Raw genomic sequence first — 16,606 nt, forward strand, 5'->3', positions numbered from 1 at the left:
AACTCAAACCAAGTGAAATAACAGCTCTGGAGTAGCAGAGAAAAGCAAGCTCAACCAATGACAAACAGCTCCAAGGTGCAAGATGACAAAGGGTAAGCAGCATCTAAGTGTTATGGATAGAGAACTGTTTTGCTGTGCGAGTCAACATTCTCAGCAATCACTCTGACGAAGTGCCACATGTGGCTGTTAGACAAAAACTTCGAAACTGCACATAATGTGCTGCATCTAACTTTCAAACTGATGAAAAGAAAAAATTTCACAGTTTCATATAGTGCAAGTAGTTTAAGTACATATACATGTGAAGTACATTTATCAGTATTTTGCATACAGTATTTTCTACTAAAGTTCATTCCTGTGGCTGAAACAATTGTGCTGTAACCATGCATGTGGCTGGTCAATGATTTCTATTGGACAACAATTACTTAAGAAGTACCTGGATCTGGTTGGATGTATGACATGGGTTGACCCACCTGTAATTTTGAGTAAAGAGTGGGAAACAGAGAGCCTGCCAGACAAGCAGCAGTTAGACCCACAACCAAGTCTGGGGTCAGTGGAAGTAGCCAACCTGGACTGAAAAATGGAGAAGCAGCTAGAAAGGAACAGCAGAAGCAGCTGGTCAGTAGACAAGCGCTGCATCAGAAGTGTAAGGCCTTTTGATTATAGCCTTTTATTCCCAAAACTCAAGTACTAATTTGCAACAAAGTTGTTAAATTGCATAAAACTACTTTTTAGATCAAATTGGCAAGCATCTCCCCAACTCAGTTACAGTATAGTTATACAATTTAATTAAAAGATTTGGACTGGATTTTCACAGCCCCCGAAAAAAAATTGGAGATGGATGCAGGAATCGACAAAGCCGAGGTTGCAGGACCGGAATTTTGAACTGGAATTTTGGATTTCCCCCTCAAAAAGAGCCTCACACAAACTTCCCATAGGCAGGAAAAGATTCAGGTCAGGTTTGTGTGCAACATTACACAAATGGACTCTAATGTCTGTTACAGTCCCCGTGAGGGAACCACAAAGCAAAATAGCCAAAATTACCAAATGACACCCAAATGAAGAAATTACCAACAGGATTTCACTTTTTGTAACTTTTACTTTAACACAAATTAGAACCAATGCAAATTAAACATGAAATATAATTTGTCTGTTAATTCAAATAAAAAGGTAAATTTCACTTTAAATAGTCGATTCAACAAAGATATGTCTTACACAACCAGAAGCATCTGCATCACTCCCAACACACGTCATCACATATAATCGCTCAGTCTTTCCAACTCAACTGATTCAGTCCTCAAGTCGCATTCACCTGCAGACATTATCCATCAGCAGTCCCCGAATACGGTTAGCACGGACAATGCACGTCTATCAATCCCCTCTCACTTGAGTCATGTCAAACCTGATGTCGTAGCTTTCCAGAATTCCTTTTTAACCAACCAATCAACCTCCGGGTCACGATTTGGTCCTCTGCTGCAAACTCTCAGCTCTTTTGCATGTCTGAGCTACTTGCATCACTTTTTAGGATTCAGTCCCTTTTAGCTCACTCATACATCACTTCCCTCAACACAACTTCTGGAATTTTATTTTTCTTTTTACTGCCAAACAGAAAACTGATCTTTTCATAGAGTTTTGCTGGCTTCTTCTCACATGAATTCTGTGTTCCTCTACCTGTCCGTCAGCATCTCTGTGCTGACTGTCTTCACCCTCTAGCCCTCCTTTGTGTCTGGCCATACAGCTTTAGTCTTCTTTCCTGTTGGTACTGCTTCCAGGTCAAGGATCACCAGGTCACATAGACCAGTATTTACTATCCAAGAAAATTACAATTGATCCATACTCTTATGTCCTTTTCAAACATTCAAAAACAATTGCAGATTCCACAGGCACTTTAAAGACAGTGCAAATTTTCTTTACTGTACTGGTTCCAGGCCAAAGGTCTTCACACACAAGTTACCACTTACAGGCAATGGGGGATATTTGTATTTTATGTCAGGTCAGGCGAGTTTTGGAAGCCTTACCTGCCAGGTAAGACAATTCAGGAACCTTGGGGGAAGACAGCTGTGGAGTCAGGAACATTCTGACAGCTAAGTATTAAATATTTCGACAACTTCAAATGCCATTGTCAGATGTTGTCTTATAAATTGTGTGTGTTTTTACAGCAGTTATTGAACATAGGACTCTGCCCTGAAAAGGTAATTTGACCATTACATTAACCAGCATTGTGTAAGTGTTGGGATGCATTAGAGTACTTCTCCATTAGAAAAAGTGCTACTCTTAATTCAAAACTATAGCTAACAGTGCATGGGAACTCTTGAGCCATGATGTGAAGTGGTCCAAATTGTCCACAATGCTTTTACTTTGAGAAGTATTGGCCTGTTGTGTTAACTTAGAAAATAAAAATAGCCATCTGCTGCTGAAATTCTTTGAATGACAGGCTCTGGTGTAGCTTAGGAAAAAATCTAGCCATCTGATCATTCAGTTTCAAATGGGTCCATTGTCTGGAACTACAAGTTTGTTTTGACAGCTAGGTCCCTTATGAATGCTTGTTTTTTAAATTGCTGAAGCAATTAGCTCAGCAGGTGGTTGTGTTCAATTTGATTGACAGTTTTAAGAGGTTATTAAAAGGATCATCTGCCTTTGGTGCGGTTTCTGAATAGAAATGTGTTTGTTTTACAACTCAATGACCAACTGAGGGGATTTAACTTTTTTCCAATAGGTCTGGTGTTTTTTTTTTATTTCTGTGCAGTATGAATAGTATGTGACAGCTCTATCAGTTTGTTGGAGGTATTTTTTTCCCATCCATTTCAAAGACTTTTCATTGCTACTTCGTGGCTCCTGGGATGTGCCCATATTGGATACTGGTTGAATGGCTATGGAGGATACATGGGGTGCATGGGTGGGGTCATAGTAACAATGTGGAGAGCTGTCCTGAGAATGTCCCTGAGAACTGAGACAGGCCTTCTAACCAGCCTGCTTCGGTACCCAGTTTTCTGATGTTGCCTTGGGTCTGCCTGGGGAGGCAGTAGGCCCAAACCTTGTCTGCACACATCCAGGCAATGAAAATATGGCAGGTATGGGGGGAGGTGAGGGGCTCAGGTTGGCAAAATCAGGAACTGCATGGACTCGTGTTTCACGATTCAGAGGTGAAAATCCAGCCTGTAATCAGTAGATGATTCAAGTCCACTCTGCCTCAGTTGTGGGCTGCACACTTATGGCATTTTTATATCATAGTAGACAACAGTATTTGCAGTATTGCTTCCAGCCAGGCAGTGCCTTGTTAACACCATTTTGCTCCAACTCTATTCTCCTGCCAGGAAAGTTCTGCACACATGCAGAGCATCACTCCCAGTCATTACAATTTATTTGCCTTGGGAAAGCGACAGGAGCTTTCAAACAGTCAATATATTGGAAAACTACTTGGTGTTGATTTAAAAGCATCTAGTTGGTCCAAAAGTTCAAAGTGTTTCTGAAACCAGATTTAACACTGCATGAAGTACAGATCCAATGCAATGTTAAACCCAAGCAGCACAAGACTGCTTCCACGGCAGGTCTCACACTGCTTCTCTGCGGACTGCACAGCAACTTCAATTGTGCCGGTCCTTCCACTTACTGAAGGTAACAAAACAGGAAATTCAGACAAGAGGCAATAGCTGCCAGAAGATGCTACTTGAATGCTGTACTTATATAGCCTAGGCTTGGTATTTTTCCATGTTTAGGTGGCAGTGAGGCAAGCAACTGCTGCTGAAACTCTGTTTCAAACTAATGGTGCCACCATTTGATGTGGTATCGATGTGTGTCCAAAAGGTGGCAGCAATATACTCATTTTTCATGGCAAGTTATACCACCCGCAATGCCAATCTCAAGGATATCTGATATCTGCTGTTCACCCACCAAGAGCTCAAGCCCAACTAGCTCCAAAATTCTAAGATAAAAGCAAAAAACTGTGGATGCTGGAAATCCAAAACAAAAACAAAAATACCTGGAAAAACTCAGCAGATCTGGCAGCATCTGTGGAGAGGAGCACAGTTAACATTTCGAGTCCGCATGACTCTTCAACAGAACTAAGGAAAAACAGAAAAGGGGTGAAAGTGAAATATAGCTCCAAAATTCTCCTGACTCAACTAAGACTGTATCTCTACAGGGAAAGCATGCTCATTCCATATTGGAAAATAGTACATTTCAATTTCTCAGTAGTTTTTTTGAGATCGCCAATCAAACATGTCAAATACCTGGCTCAGTCTCAAAAAACTAAAATCAGTACCTATGTGGACAACTAAATTTTCTCTGTTACCAATAAATCAACTGGACCATCTGAAGCACCTTGGGACATTATATTAGAGGTGGTAATATAAATACAAGTAACTGTTGATCAACTAACCAGAATTTGCATTGAATAGCGCAAGACTTTAAATTTCGGCTACTCTGAGCTGTGGCCATTGCAGGAGGGACTGATGCCTTCTTCTCCGCTCCCCCCCCACACTCCCAACTATCATATGATCTTCATGCCTCAGTTGATCTATCTTTATATTATTTTCAGGGGAATATTTCCTGGTAATATTCAATCCTCTGACTGAATCCTCTAACTGACCATCTAGCAAAGAAACCCTTCTATTGTTACCCAGATTCACACACGCAGGAATCAAGTTCCAAAAATGTTGCAGCTACAATGCCTTCCACACTTATGCAAACCCTTTCTCAATCCTCCCATTGTCCAATATTCAACGCTGGATGAGCAGAAATTTCCTTAATATAGGGAAGACCAAAGCCATTGCCGTCAGTCTCCATCACTAACTCCACTTCATAACCACGGAGTGTCTCGCTCTTCCCTGACAGCTGAGACACAAACTGGCTGGCTCGCTGTCGTATTTGACCCAGAGACGAACAACCAACCACATATCCGTGCCATCATCAAGACAACTTAATTCCACCTCTATCTCAGCTAATCTGCTGCTGAAAACCTCACCTTTGTCTTTGTTATCTTTACACTTGACTATTCCAACGCACTTCTAGCTAGCCTGCTACGTTCCATCTTCCGTAACCTTAACACTATTCAAATCTCTGCTGCCTGTCCTAACTCGCACCAAGCCCCATTCACCCATCACACCCTGCTTGTTGACTTACACCGGCTCCCCGTTGAGCAACACCTCCATTTTAAAATTCCCATCCTCGTTTTCAAATCCCTCCAGGGTTATAAATAAAACAAATAAATATGCCTTGATCACAAGGAAGGACCATTTGTATTTGATAATATCTCGGATCCATCAATCAGTTGCTGACTGAAGTTGAGCAGAATCAGCCCACACTCAAAACAGCAATGGTGAAAATAGAAGGAAACTTTGTAACAAAGAAAGTTCTTTGCATTATGGAAATTCAGGACATTAAGTTACTGCTTTTAAAAATACTGTTTTCAATTGTTAAACAAATCATACCCAAATAATCCAAAAACTATTTTTCAAATCAAACATCTGTCTTTTATAAAGGATGAGTGGCACATACGCTGTTTCCTAAACTTCTTGCAATTGATTTTCCTGGAATATAATCTCACTACACTGAATTAAATCAGAAAAACAAACTAAAACATGAAATTGAAGCATTTATTTACAATGTGAAGAACAAAAAGCATCAGAATTAGGCATACTAGAACAGCATATTAACTATAAGTCCCAAAGTCAGGATGTGAGACGGTATGTTGTATTTACAAAACATATCACAAGGAAAATTGAAGTAACAAAGTTACATAAACATCAAGAATTCATGGCTCAAGGAGTAGTTCATTACACATATAAATCCCAGAGTGTACCAGTTTTCTTTGGATATTACAATTGATGATTGCATAGCAAAGAAACAAAAATGAGCTAAGGAGCTAATCATAACTTGAAAATGTAATATCGTTGTGTGACTAACTGCAAAATACCTTAGCAGCTAATGCTGAACAAATCTTAGCACTGGTGCAGAAGAATCCAATGACTGCCATATAAAATGGCATTGCAGTAAAAAGAAAACGACACATTGTACACCAGATTTAACAAGCAGAGAATGTTCTTTAAAGTGGACAAAAATATCAAAACTTATATATTCAAAATATTGGAAAATGTGGACATTTTGCTAAAACTATACAAGTAATACCACATATATAATATCTATGGACTTACAATCATAAAATGGTTACAGCCCAAGAGGGTTTTCTGCCCATCATGTCTGTGTTGACTTGCTGCAAGAGCAACACAACCGTATATCCAAATTATCTCCTCTTTTAAGGCTGCCCATTGTTCAGTTAGTTTTGCTTGCCAATCTTAGATTCCAATTTACCTAACCAGATCTGATCTCTTCCCATTTCATTTGGCCCTCCAACAATTAATTAGTTTTACTCCAGATTGCTCCTTGTCCTTATCCACATCTAAGCTAAACCTTGTTTAGAATTGGTCACTGTCCACTAAATAGTCCCCTATTGACACCTTATTCACTTGACCCAACTTATTCAACATAACCAGATCCAGCAATGCCCTCTTCCTCACTGGACTGGAAACATACTGATATGGAAAATTCTCCTCATTACTCTTGATACGCTATCCCCTCTTTGTCCTTTATACTTTCCCCCAATCTATATTAGGATAATTAAAGTTCTCCATTATAATTCTTGCACCTCTCTAATTTCCTTGAAAATTTGCTCATCTATATCTTTCCCACTAGATGGTGGGCTATAGAATGCACCCAGAAATCTCTATGGTTTCTTAGTCCTAACCAAATAGATTCTGCACTTCATCTCTCCAGGATATCCTCTCTCTCCAGCACTATCTGCATTCTTTTTTTCCTTCCCGATCATTCCTCAAATCCTTGTATCCAGGAATATTTTATATCCAGTCCTGTCCTTTCTTGAGCCAGTTCTCCGTTATAGTCACAAAATCATATTTCCAAATGGCTTTCTGCACATGCAGCTCACCAACTTTATTTACTACACTCCGTGCATTCACATACTTGATCTAGTTTACCCATCATCCTGAAAGAACTCGCATGTATTTGCTCTCTCAACCTTATCATAGACCAGTAATTTTGCACTAGTTTCTCTAAAGCACTCGACATTTTAGTTGAAAATAAACCTGTCATTCTAAATGCTAAGCCACATATATTACGCTAATTACACAAAAGGTCTGACCACTACAACTACAAGCGTGTTATTTCAAGCCCATGAATAAATGCAATGAAGTCCTGTTTAAAAAGTCGAAAACAAAAGATAAAAATAAGTAGTCAGCGTTTGCAATAGATCAGAGTTGGAAATTCCAGTGTTGCAACAGAGTAACAACGCTCGGCAAGTGGAAATTGGTTGAGTCTATCCTTTGAATTCTAAAATTTAGCTGAATAAAAACTTGAGGGTTGTAAGAGAGGCACAACAAGGAAAACTAGACAGAAATATTAAATAGGATTGAAATGAAATACCTATGTTTCAAAATGTTCACTGCAGAGTCTAATATACCTAATGCAACTACCTGAAAGTTTATCAGAAACCATGGAATGGGGGGGGGGCGGTGGGGGTTTAATCCCCCAATATGGCAAACAGGAGGGGATCCAGAGTTTAATTTTTTTTTTAAATCTGTAAACGTGAAGCCTGACCCAGCCCACCACAAATGTGCCTACTTCCAGTACAAATGCAACGGACTTGGGGACATGGAGAGGAGAGACATGCCCATTTAAAAAAATCAGAGACAGAAACAGTTCGTAGTAATAGATCAAGGGAGGCACCAAGATCTGATGAGGAAAGGACTCATCTTGAGCAATGCTATGGGACATCCTGCTAGTTAATTTATTAATTTTGCCATGCTGCATGTTTGCAGGAAATAAGCATGTTTTTTTTTAAATCTTGCATCATCATTTCCCATTCCCAAACGCACAGCAAATTCCAAATAAAGCAATTTGAAACAGGTGGCTCAAGGGTTAAAATTTCCTTCAATATAAAATGTCCACGCAAAACTTGACCAGAGAGTGAGCAGCTTTAAATTTAGTTTGAACTCACCTCCGCCTGCACGGAGCTGCACTGCATCCACATTGAAGCAAGGTAGTAGAACTGTAAATAACCCTTACCACACTGACAAATCACCTTTGATAGAGACTCCAATTTTCCTGGGTGTCGAGATTTTGTGCAAGGTTCTTGTAAGACTGAAATAATTGCGTTCTACAAAAGGAAAAGTTTTTTCTTTTAAAAAAATCAGAATTATGGAGGGAAAGAAAACCAATACTGGCTTCCTACTTTGCAAGTTTAAGCTTTACCTGAAGCAATCATACAATTTAAAATAAGACAAAACTAAACATTTGATATCGCACCCCTGAAATGAAGTCAATGCAGACATAAGGAAAGATTTAAATTGAGTCTTCAATTAAAAGAACACCTATTTTAAAACTTTTTCCACAGGACATTTTTGTTGTTGCAACTTCTAACTTAACAATAAATACTTATTGCTCAATTATTGACTAAAGAGAAAGAAATGGTGTTTCCCCCATATTTAAAAAAAATGTATCAAGATAAACTTCTCTACCACATAAAGGCACATGGCTCTAAGCAGTTGGATGAAGGCTGATTGTTACAATGTAACTATTTTGCAATCTCTTGAGAGACTGAACTTTGAAAAAGGTACTTCAATTTCCAGTGACTGACTAGAAGGATCACACATCAACTTTTCAAATTATAAGGCTTGCTATAATAAACTAAAAGCAACATTGTCTAACCATTATTCAGTAGGCAACTTGTACTCTTAAAACTGAAAATCCCCCTCCACAGTTATACTTTACTGTCCAAAGCTATTCTCAGCTCCCGATGGTTTGCTTTCTTTCTCCTTTGCCAGCCAGATAACGTCTAATCCCCGAACTAACTTTCACAGTAAAGGACATCATGAAAATTCCTCCCTCTAGCCAAAGCACAGAGAATCTTCTAGCTTTGCAGTGTTCCCCACTACCCCCCCCCCACCCCCCAGCTCACTGAAGAAACGTTGGTCAGAAAGCAACCAACTTTAAAAAGGCCAAGATAAAAACAAAAAACTGCGGATGCTGGAAATCCAAAACAAAAACAGAATTACCTGGAAAAACTCAGCAGTTCCAGCAGCATCGGCGGAGAAGAAAAGAGTTGACGTTTCGAGTCCTCATGACCCTTCGACAGAACTAGGTGAATCCCAGGAAGGGTTGAAATATAAGGTGGTTTAAGGTGGTTGGGGGGTGGGAGAGAAGTGGAGGGGGGTGGTGTAGTTGTAGGCAAAAGCAGTGATAGAAGCAGATCATCAAAAGATGTCACAGACAGCAGAACAAAAGAACACATAGATGTCGAAGTTGGTGATATTATCTAAACGAATGTGCTAATTAAGAATGGATGGTAGGGCACTCAAGGTATAGCTCTATTTAAAAATAATGGAAATAGGTGGGAAAAAGAAAAATCTAGATAATTTATTGGAAAAGAAACAAAAGGAAGGGGGAAGAAACAGAAAGGGGGTGGGGATGGAGGAGGGAGGTCAAGACCTAAAGTTGTTGAATTCAGTATTCAGTCCGGAAGGCTGTAAAGTGCCTAGTCGGAAGATGAGGTGTTGTTCCTCCAGTTTGCGTTGGGCTTCACTGGAACAATACAGCAAGCCAAGGACAGACATGTGGGGATGAGAGCAGGGTGGAGTGTAGAAATGGCAAGTGACAGGGAGGTCTGGGTAATGCTTGCGGACAGACTGAAGGTGTTCTGCAAAGCAGTCACCCAGTCTGCGTTTGGTCTCTCCAATGTAGAGGAAACCGCATTGGGAGCAACAAATGCAGTAGACTAAGTTGAGGGAAGTGCAAGTGAAATGCTGCTTCACTTGAAAGGAGTGTTTGGGCCCTCAGACGGTGAGGAGGGAGGAAGTGAAGGGGCAGGTGTTGCGTCTTCTGCGTTTGCATGGGGAGGTGCCGTGGGAGGGGGTTGAGAAGTAGGGGGTGATGGAGGAGTGGACCAGGGTGTCACGGAGGGAACGATCCCTACAGAATGCCGCCGGGGGAGGGGGGTGAAAGGAAGATGTGTTTGGTGGTGGCATCATGCTGGAGTTGGCAGAAATGGCGGAGGATGATCCTTTGAATGCGGAGGCTGGTGGGGTGATAAGTGAGGACAAGGGGGACCCTATCATGCTTCTGGGAGGGAGGAGAAGGCGTGAGGGCGGATGCACGGAAGAAGGGCCGGACATGGTTGAGCGCCCTGTCAACTACCATGGGTGGAAAACCTCGGTTAAGGAAGAAGGAGGACATGTCAGAGGAACTGTTTTTGAAAGTAGCATCATCAGAACAGATGCGACGGAGGCGAAGGAACTGAGAGAATGGGATGGAGTACTTACAGGAAGCAGGGTGTGAGGAGCTGTAGTCGAGGTAGCTGTGGGAGTCGGTTGGCTTGTAATGGATATTGGTGGACAGTCTATCACCAGGAATTGAGACAGAGGTCAAGGAAGGGAAGTGTCAGAGATGGACCATGTGAAAATGTTGGAGGGGTGGAGACTGGAAGCAAATTAATAAATATTTCCAGGTCCCAATGAGAGCATGAAGCAGCACCGAAGTAATCATCGATGTACCGGAGAAAGAGTTGTGGGAGGGGGCCGGAGTAGGACTGGAACAAGGAATGTTCCACATACCCCATAAAGAGACAGGCATAGCTGGGGCCCATGCGGGTACCCATAGCCACACCTTTCTTTTGGAGGAAGTGAGAGGAGTTAAAGGAGAAATTGTTCAGTGTGAGAACCAGTTCAGCCAGACGGAGGAGTAGTCATGGATGGGGATTGTCCGGGCCTCTGTTCGAGGAAGAAGCAGAGAGCCCTCAGACCATCCCGGTGGGGGATGGAGGTGTAGAGGGATTGGACGTCCATGGTGAAGAGGAGGCGGTTGGCGCCAGGGAACTTTAAGTTGTTGACGTGACGTAAGGTATCAGAGGAATCACAGATGTAGGTGGGAAGGGACTGGACAAGAGGAGAGAGAAGGGAGTCAAGATAGCGAGAAATGAGTCCCGTGGGGCAAGAACAGACCGACACGACTGGTCTGCTGGGACAGTCCTGTTTGTGGATTTTGGGTAGGAGATAGAAGTGGGCCATCTGAGGTTGGGCGACTATCAGGTTAGAAGCTGTGGAAGGAAGATCTCCAGAGGAGATAAGGTCAGTGACATTCCTGGAAACAATGGCTTGATATTCAGTGGTGGGGTCATGATCCAGGGAGAGGTAGGCGGAAGTGTCTGCGAGTTGACGCTCAGCCTCCACGAGATAGAGGTCAGTGCGCCAGACAACAACAGCACAACCCTTGTCAGCGGGTTTGATGACGATGTTAGGGTTGCACCTGAGAGAACGGAGTGCAGTAAGTTCAAAGAGAGACAGGTTAGAATGGGTGAGAGAAGCAGAGAAATTGAGAAGATTAATGTCACACCGACAGTTCTCAATGAAAAGATCAAGAGAAGGTAAAAATCCAGAGGGAGGGGTCCAGGTGGAGGAACAATATTGGAAGTGGGTAAAAGGATCCGTTGAATGGGGAAAGGACTCCTGCCCAAAGAAGTGAGCACGGAGAAGGCGGCGGCGGAAGAAGAGTTCAGCATCGTGCCGAGCCCGAAATTAATTGAGATGAGGGCATAAGGGTATGAAACTAAGTCCTTTGCTGAGCATTGAACGTTCAGCGTCGGAGAGAGGAAGGTCAGGGGGTATAGTGAATATATGACTGGGGCTGGGATTGGAAGACGGGGTTGGGACAGAGGGACAGACAGGGGTGGAGAGTCCTGGATGGATGTTGGTGTCGATGAGTTGTTGGAGCTTGCATTCCTTAGCACTTGAGAGAAAGAGAAAAAGTTTCTTGTTGAGGCGTCGGAAGAGACGAAGAATAAAATGAAACTGGGGGCACGTGCAGCTTTGAAAAAGAGTGCGGCGGTGCTGCTGGAGGGAGAGGTCGAGTGTGTTCGTATGACAGCGCATGGCACTGAGTGTGGATCTCAGAATGCGATGGGAACAGCAATCCGAGGAACGTTGTATGTCCTGGAGATACCTGTAATCCTGGGTGGGTTCGAAACGTGAGGGATGGAATTTCAGTTGAAATCCACGTGGGATAAGCTGGAGACGAAGACAGTCACTGAGAAAGGAAATATGGCTGTGAAAGCGGGTTTTAGTAACCACCTTGTCAAACACCAGGAGAGATATGGAAAGCAATGAAGGTGAACAAGGCAAAAGAGAGATTTGAAAATCCTGACGGGGAGTAGAACAAAACCTCTTCAAGGTAGGCATTTCTTGAAGAGAAGTGGCAGTCAATTAAACACAGAGATAAAAACAAAAAACTACGGATGCTAGAAATCCAAAACAAAAACAGAAACAGAAATACCTGGAAAGACTCAGCAGTCCGGCAGCACCTACTCCGGCCCCCTCCCACAACTCTTTCTCTGGTACATCGATGATTACTTCGGTGCTGCTTCATGCTCTCATCAGGACCTGGAAATATTTATTAATTTTGCTTCCAATCTCCACCCCTCCATCATTTTCACATGGTCCATCTCGGACACTTCCTTTCCCTTCCTTGACTTCTCTGTCTCAATTTCTGGTGATAGACTGTCCACCAATATCCATTACAAGCCTACCGACTCCCACAGCTACTTCAGCTACAGCTCCTCACACCCAGCTTCCTGTAAGTACTCCACCCCATTCTCTCAGTTCCTTCGCCTCCGTCGCATCTGTTCTGATGATGCTACTTTCAAAAACAGTTCCTCTGACATGTCCTCCTTCTTCCTTAACCATGGTAGTTGACAGGGCCCTCAACCATGTCCGGCCTATCTCCCGCGCATCCACCCTCACGCCTTCTCCTCCCTCCCAGAAACATAATGGGGGTCCCCCTTGTCCTCACTTATCACCCCACCAGCCTCCGCATTCAAAGGATCATCCTCCGCCATTTCTGCCAACTCCAGCATGATGCCGCCACCAAACACATCTTCCCTTCACCCCCCCCCCCCACCCACCCCGGCGGCATTCCGTAGGGATCGTTCCCTCCGTGACACCCTGGTCCAATCCTCCATCACCCCCTACTTCTCAACCCCCTCCCACGGCACCTCCCCATGCAAACGCAGAAGATGCAACACCTGCCCCTTCACTTCCTCCCTCCCCACCGTCCAAGGGCCCAAACACTCCTTTCAAGAGAAGCATTTCACTTGCACTTCCCTCAACTTAGTCTACTGCATTTGTTGCTCCCAATGCGGTTTCCTCTACATTGGAGAGACCAAACGCAGACTGGGTGACCGCTTTGCAGAACACCTTCAGACTGTCTGCAAGCATTACCCAGAACTCCCTGTCGCTTGCCATTTCTACACTCCACCTGCTCTCATGCCCACATGTCTATCCTTGGCTTGCTGCATTGTTCCAGTGAAGCTCAACGCAAACTGGAGGAACAGCACCTCATCTTCCGACTAGGCACTTTACAGCATTCCGGACTGAATATTGAGTCCAACAATTTTAGATCTTGAACTCTCTCCTCCATCCTCAACCTCTTTCCGTTTCTTCCCCCTTTTTGTTTTTTCCAATAATTTATATAGATTTTTCTTTTCCCATCTATTTCCATTATTTTTAAATGTATTTCCAACCATTGTTTATCTATACCTTTTATGCCCTTTTAGTATTATTTCACCCCACCCCCACTAGAGCTATCAGTACCTTGCTTGTCCTGCTCTCTACTCTTAATTAGCACATTCCTTTAGATAATATCACCACCTTCAACATCTCTTTGTTCTTTTGTCTGTGACATCTTTTTGTTATCTCCTCCTATCACTGGCTGCTTGTCCCAACAAACCACCCCCCCCCCCGTCCTCCCTTAAACCAGCTTATAGTTCACCCCTTTCCTATTTTTACTTAGTCCTGTTGAAGGCTCATGAGGACTCAAAACATCAACTGTGCTCTTCTCCACCGATTGTGCCAGACCTGCTGAGTTTTTCCAGGTGTTTCTGTTTTTGTTTTGAAGCTAAGATGGTATGTTGGCTTTTATTACAAGAGAATTTGAGTACTGGAGTAAAGAAGTCTTATAAAGCCTTGGTAAGACCACACCTGGAGTATCGTGTACAGTTTTGGTCTCCTTATCCAAGGAAGGATATTATTGCCATCGAGGGAGTGCAATGAAGATTCACCAGACTGATCCCTGGGATGGCAGGATTGTCCTATAAGGAGAGATTGAGAAGACTGACCTTTAAGTATTTTCAATGCTTGCGCAGTTACCAATTTGACAAGATAATGTCCTACTCTCTCAGTTCAATTTAAATTTAATTGAATTTCAAATTAGTGAATGGATTGATTAAAAAACAGAATGTGTAGTATACAGAGTTTCTAAAAGCATTTGAGAAGGTGCCTCCCAAAAGACTTGAAACATAGAAGTGGTAGAAAAGTTCTGTTGTCTCGCACAAAAGGAAACATAGCAGCACAAAGTCCATTGAGAGAAGACAGCTGGTGTAAATGGGGGAGTTGCTTCTGTTAGACATGATTAAGATTATTTGCTCATGGGGCAGGCAGGAACCAGCAATGGCTAAAATGGCCTATTTCCATGTTGCAACTTCACTGTGCTTTTATGTTTAAGGCAGCATGGCACCATTTGGTAGTGAATGTCATATTAACCTACAGATGAAAGTGTCTCTAATTCAGCCTAGTGTAAGATGACAAGCAAAAACCATCTACGAAGGACACTGCTGGCAAGCAGCATTCTCAGTTGTGGGGCAACACACAGAGCATCTCCTCCCAGTGTTCCTCATTTAGATGGAACAAAATCCTATGGATAAAAAATATTATCATTTAAGCCCACATTTATAAGCATCTTGCTTATATTTCATCCTCGACAATAAAACCAGTACTTCAAGTCAGTTCTGATGAAGTCATACGGACTCGAAACGTTAACTGTATTCCTCTCCGCAGACCTGCTGAGTTTTTACAGCTAGTTTTATTTTTGTTTCAGATTTCCAGCATCCGCAGTATTTTGCTTTTATCTTCAAGTCAGTCGTTCACACAAGGCTTACAAACTGGCTCCACCCCAAAAAATATTCTCAGCCTTCAATATTCCTCTGACACTTCACACTTGAGCATTGATGTTGGCAAGTGTAAGCGCTTTGCAACAACACCAAACGCGGATCTATACATCAGGCGTGAAGACCTAGTCTGATTCCAAGGTTCCACCACATTGGTCTCAACTAAGGACAGGCAGCATTTACAGTGAAACTGTAATCGACCTGAACTGCATCACTTTACATAATCACCATCATGGTAAATATATCCTCAAAGCGTTCAAACATCTGGAAAGTTCTCTCTCTCACGCTATCCTCTGTATGTGTCGCTCTTCCCTCCTTCACCCTGTTCCCATCCCTCATTCTCACTCCTCTTTTCTGGTTCTACTTTCCAGATTCAATCATTATCTCTTCATCTGTTCTTTTTCCCTTCCCTTTTCTTCTCTCTCCTCTTTTCCAGTCCCACTTCCTTTCGGTGGATCATACTCTCCTGTTTTTTTTCCTTATAACTCTCCCACTCCCCGTTTTCTCACCTCACCCTCTCCCACAAAGGCGGATGTGCCTGGGGGCCGGCGGGCCCGCCCAAGCCCCGATCGGGAATCCAGTGTGGATCAGGCCGGGAGAAAGTTCGAAATGAGGCGGGAAGAAACCAAACCGGAAGCTTTGGCGCGGGAAGAGGTGTGGCCTCATGATTGACTCAAACCTCAGCCAATAGAAATGAGACAGACCCCGCCCTATACCCCGGCCCCTCCCCCTCTCCTTGTTCCTCGGCTGGCCCCGCCTCCGTTCCCGCCCCTTGTCTAGGCTCCGCCCTCTCACCGATCCTCCTTCCGTCCTCTCTCACAATCCCTCTTCCGGCTCCGCCTCCGGCGACGCCCCCTCCCCGGGCCCACCGCCTCTCCGAGGCCCACTTCAGGCCCCGCCCCACCTCACGGTTCCGCCCCCTCTTCCGCTCCGCCCCCTCTCCCGATCGTGCCTCCGGCTCTGGCCGTAGAGTGAGGGACGGTAAACAAAAACAGAATTACCTGGAAAAACTCAGCAGGTCTGGCAGCATCGGCGGAGAAGAAAAGAGTTGACGTTTCGAGTCCTCATGACCCTTCGACAGAACTTGCGTTCGAGTCCAAGAAAGAGTTGAAATATAAGCTGGTTTAAGATGTGTGTGTGTGGGGGGCGGAGAGATAGAGAGACAGAGAGGTGGAGGGGGGGGTGGGGGTGTGTGGTTGTAGGGACAAACAAGCAGTGATAGAAGCAGATCATCAAAAGATGTCAACGACAATAGTACAATAGAACACATAGGTGTTAAAGTTAAAGTTGGTGATATTATCTAAACGAATGTGCTAATTAAGAATGGATGGTAGGGCACTCAAGGTATAGCTGTAGTGGGTTTTTTTTATATATAATGGAAATAGGTGGGAAAAGGAAAATCTTTATAATTTATTGGAAAAAAAAGGGAAGGGGGAAACAGAAAGGGGGTGGGGATGGGGGAGGGAGCTTACGACCTAAAGTTCTTGAATTCAGTATTCAGTCCAGAAGGCTGTAAAGTCCCTAGTCGGAAGATGAGGTGTTGTTCCTCCAGTTTGCGTTGGGCTTGACTGGAACAATGCAGCAAGCCAAGGACAGACATGTGGGCAA

At 43.4% G+C, this 16,606-nt stretch overlaps 1 protein-coding gene across 3 annotated transcripts in view; it reads right to left on the bottom strand.

Annotated features, from left to right (window-relative positions):
* The window catches only part of rbbp8 (retinoblastoma binding protein 8), a 155,035-nt gene extending 139,488 nt beyond the window's left edge, over positions 1-15,547 (bottom strand). The window contains exons 1-2 of one of the 3 annotated variants that reach the window (XM_041189791.1): positions 15,508-15,547; positions 8,074-8,164 (exon numbers count right to left, since the gene is read on the bottom strand). The gene's annotated coding sequence lies outside the window, so the exon portion shown is untranslated. Of the gene's footprint in view, positions 1-8,005; positions 8,184-15,507 lie in introns of those variants that run through there. The other 2 variants (XM_041189790.1, XM_041189789.1) reach the window with 2 other exon arrangements.
* Positions 15,548-16,606: the final 1,059 nt, after the last annotated feature.

This window comes from Carcharodon carcharias, chromosome 6, assembly GCF_017639515.1.
Source record: "Carcharodon carcharias isolate sCarCar2 chromosome 6, sCarCar2.pri, whole genome shotgun sequence".
Lineage (NCBI taxonomy): Eukaryota > Metazoa > Chordata > Chondrichthyes > Lamniformes > Lamnidae > Carcharodon > Carcharodon carcharias.